Below are 6,875 nucleotides of genomic sequence, written 5' to 3' on the forward strand. Positions count from 1 at the left end.
AACAACCCAAATGTCCACAAACTGATGAATGGATAAAGTAAATGTGGTATATCTGCACATTGGAATATCACTCAGCCATATAAAGAATGAAGTGATACATGCTACCATATGAATTCATCTTGAAAACATTATGCTGAGTAAAAGAGGCCAGATACAAAAGGCCACATATTGTATGACTCTGCTTAAATGAAATGTCCAGATCCATAGAGACAGAAAGTATAGTAGTGGTTGCCTGTGCCAAGGAGAACTTGAGACCTGCAGATCTGCAGCCGTGAAGGAGACCATGGTGCAGCCTGTGCAGCATACAAAACCAGTCAATTACTCACAGTTTGAGGACCTAGACAGTGATGATGATTTTATTTCTTCAACTGCACCTTTAAACAAGAAATCCAAAACAGCACAAAAAGAGATAAAACAAGACAAACCAAAACCTAAATTGAAGAATCTTGAGAAAGATGATGGCTCACTACAGGAAAAAAAAAAAAAAAAAAAAAAACCCTAAAAAAAAAGTACATCTTTAGATGACAAGCTCCGCAAGAGAGACTTAGAAGTCACACTAGCATTATCAGTGAAGGAACTTCTGACAGCCACCATTGATGTGCAGGAGTCTCAAGATAAACACATTGAAAAACGTGGCAATAGTGAAACAGTAACAATGAATAAGTTTTCTCATATCTCTAACTGCAGTGTAGCCAGCAATTACTTATGTTTGGATAAGATTACTGAGGAAGATGATTTTCATGATGTTCAAGGGAAAAGAAAAGCAGTATCTAAAGCTGTGGTATAACAGAGGAAGATTCTTTTGGAAGGCAGTGATGGCAATAGTGTAAATGACTCCGAACCAGACTTTGCAACTAGTGAAGATGCTGAGGATGATTCTGATTTTGGTGAGAGTGAAGATAATGATGAAAAGTTCACTATGAGAAAAAGTAAAACTAAAGAAATTAAAAAGAAAGAAGTGAAGGTAAAATTCCCAGTAGAAAAGAAATAGAAGAAATCTAAATCCAAATGTAATGCTTTGGTGACTTCAGAAGACTCTACACCAGCTGCCATCAAATTGGAATCTCAGACTTCATCAAAAATGGCTTCTCTTCCTTCAGTGGCCATTAGGAAACCATTACAAATGTGCAGTCCTTCAGCTGAAAGCAAGAGACCTAAGTGGGTCCCACCAGCGGTATCTGGAAGTAGCAGCAACAGCAGCAGCCCATTGGCAGGAGTGTCCATTAAGTTTCCAAGTCAGAGTCTCTGCCTTGGCTTATCCAGATTAGCGTCAGTTAAACTTTTGCATCCAAATGCCACTGATAGCTGAGTGAAGTAACAAAGACATCTTTGATTAAGAGAATCACAATTTTACACATGTGCTTATATTTAAATTGTGCCTATGGTTTGAGAAGGGTATTATAATATAAAGGAATCCTTTAACATGTCATAGAAATGATCTCTATCCATTTTGTGCTTATGTTCTCTGAAAAGCTAGCTAGGTAGCTATTCAGTACTTCAACAAGAGGTTTATAAGAATTATCATTTAGCATCATTTCCTTCTGAAGAGCATAGTCTGTATCTTCTTATGTATAAAAAGTCATTGTCATGGTTGTCAGTCTGGCATAAAGGAAGTCCACATCACATGCTTTTCTTTTCTAGTAACATGATGTTCCTTTCTAACTTTGTCTCATTTATGGTTGCTTAACTGTTCAGAGTTTATGTGGCAAGAGAAACACACCCATTGCCCTCACGAGACATTTCTGAAATCTTGTAAGTGTCTTAAACAACATTGTCAGTTTTACTGCAAAGATGTTTTCTATTTCAGCCAAATATTTTTATATAATAATCCAAAATTATTTTACATCTTAAAATGGTTGCCATAGTATGGCACGTGTCACCTACTGAGAAATAGAAACTCATTATATCGCAAGTAGATTTCATGATCTCTTATGAAACTTTCTTGTAAAAACCTTTAATGGAAGTGAACACATTTCTAGATGCTCTTTTCCTTGATGCTACTACATCCACCTATCCCTGATTGGCTAAATTTCATGATAAAATGAGAACTTCTCAAGGAATTTAGCTTTTTTGTGGTAAATGTGAGCTGGGGGAAGCTGCTGCTTAATCACTTGATGTTAAGCGAGTGCTTTAGAGAGTGGCCATCAGGTGCTTAGTCATCCTTATTATAATGCTAGGTAATAGAGCTTTCTAGGAAGCTGAGATCTGAATTCATGGTAAATAAAAATAGCAATGTGTATTTTATATTCACGGTGAAAATTTCAACCAGCTTCTGGTCATTTTTAAGAAATTTTTTTCAAATCATGTTAACCATTAAAAAATGCATAATATTAGCTCAGTTCTTCCTAGTGTATGGAAATATCTATGTTAATGTGAAAATAAGTAATGTAGAACCATGATTAAGTGAGCATTTACCTTAAAAAAAAAAGTGGTTGCCTGGGGAAGGGGGAGAATAAGGGACTGGAGAGGCTCCTAACAGATATGGGATTTCTCTTTTGGGTTTTGGAAATGTTCTGGAATTAGATAACAGCAATGCTTGTACAACAGTTTGAATGTACTAAAAACTACAGAATTATGTACTTTAAAATGCTTGAAATTGCAAATTTTATGTTATGAGAATGTTATCTCAGTATTTTTTAATGAAGGTGAAATAAAAACATGCTCAGAAGAAAGAAAACTAAGAGAAATAATTGCCAACAGACCTGAAGGGAGAGTAAATGGGCTAATTTTATTACAATATTTCCACACTTTACATGAAATTGTGCATATTAAATCAAATACGGCAACAAAAAGTTTAGAATGTACATTGTAATCTCTACAATTATCACTAAGAAATGCAAATAATAGCTAAAGAACCAATAGGTTAATTAAAAATTGAATTCTAAAAATATTCAAGTACCAAATGAAGAAAAGAAGGGGAAATTGAAGAACAAAGAAGAGACGGACACCCATAAAATAATAAATAAATTAGTAGATCTAAATCCAATCATATCAATAATTATATTAGATGTCATTGGGCAACTTATGGTTTTGTTACCAAACTAAAGCTGGGGGCTCCCTGTCTGATGTGCTCAAACGACCAATTCCTGAGACACCAGGGTTTCAAAGAAAGAGTTTTTTGGTAAGCATGAAGCAAGAGCTCAAATGGCCTATTGGCTTAAAAATCTGTCTCCCTAGTTCATGGAGTTTTGAGTTTTTATGGAGTCAAACAAGGGAAAGTGAAGTAATTACTATTACAATAGCAAGTATAAACAAGGGCTGAGACTAGGCTTGATAACCATCACAATAATAAGTATAAACAAGGGCTGGGACTAGTTCAGGGAGCTTCAGTAATTTCAGGTATTAACTTTTGGCTATTCTACAATATACCAGAAAGTAAAATAATCTGTATAATGAATCAATAATCATATTCATTAGTTAATTCTTAACTCTCAGTGACACTTCTGTTCCAATGTGTAAAAAGTTTAGAAGTTATCATTTCTATCATTACAATAAGATAAAGCTGGATGAACTGAAAATCAATGACTTTTCTTGGACCCTTAGAAGACCCTTAAAAACAGGCAAACGCCCAACTCCAGATTAACCTAAAACCTCACATTCAAGCCATATTATCTCAGTTCCTATTAACCAATTCACCATGTCTGGGATGAACAGATCAGGAATGCATGAAGAGTGATGGTAATTATCAGAAAGTATTAAAAGTAAATGCTAGAAATAAAAAAAAAAAATTGTGACAGAAATGGAGAATGCATTTGATGGAAGCTCAGAGAACACCAAGTGGGATTTAAAAAACAAAAAAGGAAGAACCTAGGCTATCATATCACATTCAAACTGCAGAAAACTAAAAGAGATGTTGAAAGAAGTCAGAGGGGGTAAAACATCTCACCTACAGAGGAACAAGGTTAAGAATTAAAATGGACTTCTAATCAGAAACCATGTCAGCAAGAACAGAATGTCATGAAATACTTAAAGTGTTGAAAAAATAGAAAAAAACACCAACCTAGAATTTTATATCCAGAAAAACTATCTTTTAAAATGAAGAAATTAAGATTTTCTCAGACAACAACAACAACAACAATAAAAAAAAAAAAAAGACTGAGGGAATTCATCCCCAGCAGATCTCCCTACTAGATATGTTAAAAGAATTCTTCAAGCAGAGGGAAAATGATATAGGTCAGAAACTTGGACCTACATGAAGAAAAGACCATCAGAGAAGAAATAAATGACAAAATAAAAAAATAAAATGCCTAGGAATAAATATAACAAAATAGTACACGATCTATTTGCAAAAATTACAAAACCCTTATGAAAGATATCAAAGATTATCTAAATAAATGGAGAGATATTCCATGTTCATGGATTGGAAGACTCAACATTGTTAATATGTTGTTCTACCCAACTTGCTTTTTGGACTGTATGCAATCCCAATCAAGCTATTTTAAAGGTATCAACAAACTGGTTCTGATGTTTATATGGAAAGGCAAAGACACAACTAAGACAATGAAAAGATAAGCCACAGACTGAGAGAAATATTTACAAATCACAACTCTTAAAACTCAATAAAAAGTCAAACAACTGAATCCTAAAATGGGCAAAAGATCTGTACACCTCACCAAAGAAGATATACAGATAGCATATTCAACATAATGGCCAACATAATTTGCCATTAGAAAATGCAAATTAAAACAAAAATGAGATACCACTACACACCTGTTAGAATGGCTAAGAACCAAAAAAATAAAAGTAAAATAAAATAACTGACAATGACAATTGCTGGCAAGGATATGTTGCAACAAGAGCTCTCACTCATTGATGGTGGGAATGCAAAATAGAAATTGTACAGACAGTTTAGAAGATATTTTGGCAATTTCTTATGAAGTTAAACATAGTCTTATGAATCACACTCCTAGTATTTACCAAATTGATTTGAGAACTATGTCCATACAAAAACCTGCATGTAAATGATTATCCATGATTGCCCAAAACTGGAAGCAACCAAGATGTCCTTTGATAGGTGAAAAGATAAAAAAAAAAAAAAAAAGTGTACATTCATACAATGGAATATTATTCAATGATAAAAAGGAAAGAGGGAAAGCTGGATATACATATCAAGAAGAATTAACAAGGACCCCTACCTCACACACTACACAAAAATTAACTCAAAGTGGATTAAAGACCTCAATATAAGAGACAGTAGCATAAAAATCCTGGAAGATAATGTAGGGAAATATCTTTAAGACCTTGTATTAGGAGGTCACTTCTTAGATCTTATACCCAAAGCACAAGCAATGAAAGAAAAAAATAGATACATGGGAACTCCTCAAAATTAAAAGCTTCTGAACCTAAAAGGAATTTGTCAAAAAGGTGAAGAGGCAGCCTACACAATGGGAAAAAATATTTGGAAACCATGTGTTCTAGTTTATTAATGCTGCCAGAATGCAAAACACCAGAGATGGATTGGCTTTTATAAACGGGGGTTTATTTGGTTACACAGTTACAGTCTTAAGGCCATAAAGTGTCCAAGGTAACACATCAGCAATCGGGTACCTTCACTGGAGGATGGCCAATGGTGTCCGGAAAACCTCTGTTAGCTGGGAAGGCATGTGGCTGGCATCTGCTCTAAAGTTCTGGTTTCAAAATGGCTTTCTCCCAGGATGTTCCTCTCTAGGCTGCAGTTCCTCAAAAATGTCACTCTTAGTTACTCTTGGGGCATTTGTCCTCTCTTAGCTTCTCCAGAGCAAAAGTCTGCTTTCAAAGCATCTCTAAAATGTCTCTGTAAGCTGAAGCTCCTCTCTCAGTTTCAGTGTATTCTTCAAAGTGTCCCTCTTGGCTGTAGCAAGCTTGCTCCTTCTGTCTGAGCTTATATAGTGCTTCAGTAACTTAATTCAGACCAACCCTGAATGGGTGGGGCAACAGTCCCACAGAAATTATCCAATTAGAGTCATCAACCACAGTTGGGTGGGGCACATCTCTATGGAAACACTTAAAGAATCACAATCTAATCAAAACTGATATGTCTGCCCACACAAGATTACATCAAAGATAATGGCATTTGGGGAACATAATACATTCAAACTGGCATACCATGTATCTGACAAAGCACTGATATTTTGCATATATAAAGAAATCCTACAACTCAATGACAATAGTACAAACAGCCCAAATATGAAATGGGCAAAAGACATGCAAAGACATTTCTCTGAAGAAGACCTACAAATGGCTAAAAAACACATGAAAAAATGTTCATCTTCACTGGCTATTAGAGAGATGCAAATTAAGACCACAATGAGCTATCATCTCACATCAATTAGAATGGTTGCCATTAAACAAACAGGAAACTAATAATGCTGGATAGAATGTGGTTAAATTGAAACTCTTATTCATTGCTGGGTAGGACTGTATAATGGTACAGTCACTCTGGAGGACATTCTGGCAGTTCCTTAGAAAACTAAATATTGAGTTACCCTTCAATACAGCAATTGCACTTCTAGGTATATACCCAGAAGATCTGAAAGCAGTGACATGAACAGATATTTGCACACTGATGTTCATAGCAGCATTACTCACAATTGCCAAGAAATGAAAACAATTCAAATGTCCTTCAACAGATGAGTGGATAAACAAAATGTGGTATATACACACAAGGGAATACTACATGGTAGTAAGAAGGAACAAGGTCATGAAACACATGACAACATGAATGAACCCTGAAGACATAATACTGAGCGAAATAAGCCAGGCATAAAAAGTGAGATTTTGTAGGTTACCACTACTGTGAACTCGGTGAAAAATGTAAAATAAATATTTTATATTGTAGAATGTAGGAGACCTAGAGATAGACAGCAACTAGTGAAGGGGGAACAATAATCCAGTAA

General features: G+C 35.0%; 1 pseudogene; it reads left to right on the forward strand.

Annotated features, from left to right (window-relative positions):
- The first annotated feature begins 283 nt into the window (after positions 1 to 283).
- LOC119505861 lies at positions 284 to 1,309 on the forward strand (annotated as a pseudogene).
- Positions 1,310 to 6,875: the final 5,566 nt, after the last annotated feature.

Source organism: Choloepus didactylus, chromosome 11, assembly GCF_015220235.1.
Source record: "Choloepus didactylus isolate mChoDid1 chromosome 11, mChoDid1.pri, whole genome shotgun sequence".
Lineage (NCBI taxonomy): Eukaryota > Metazoa > Chordata > Mammalia > Pilosa > Megalonychidae > Choloepus > Choloepus didactylus.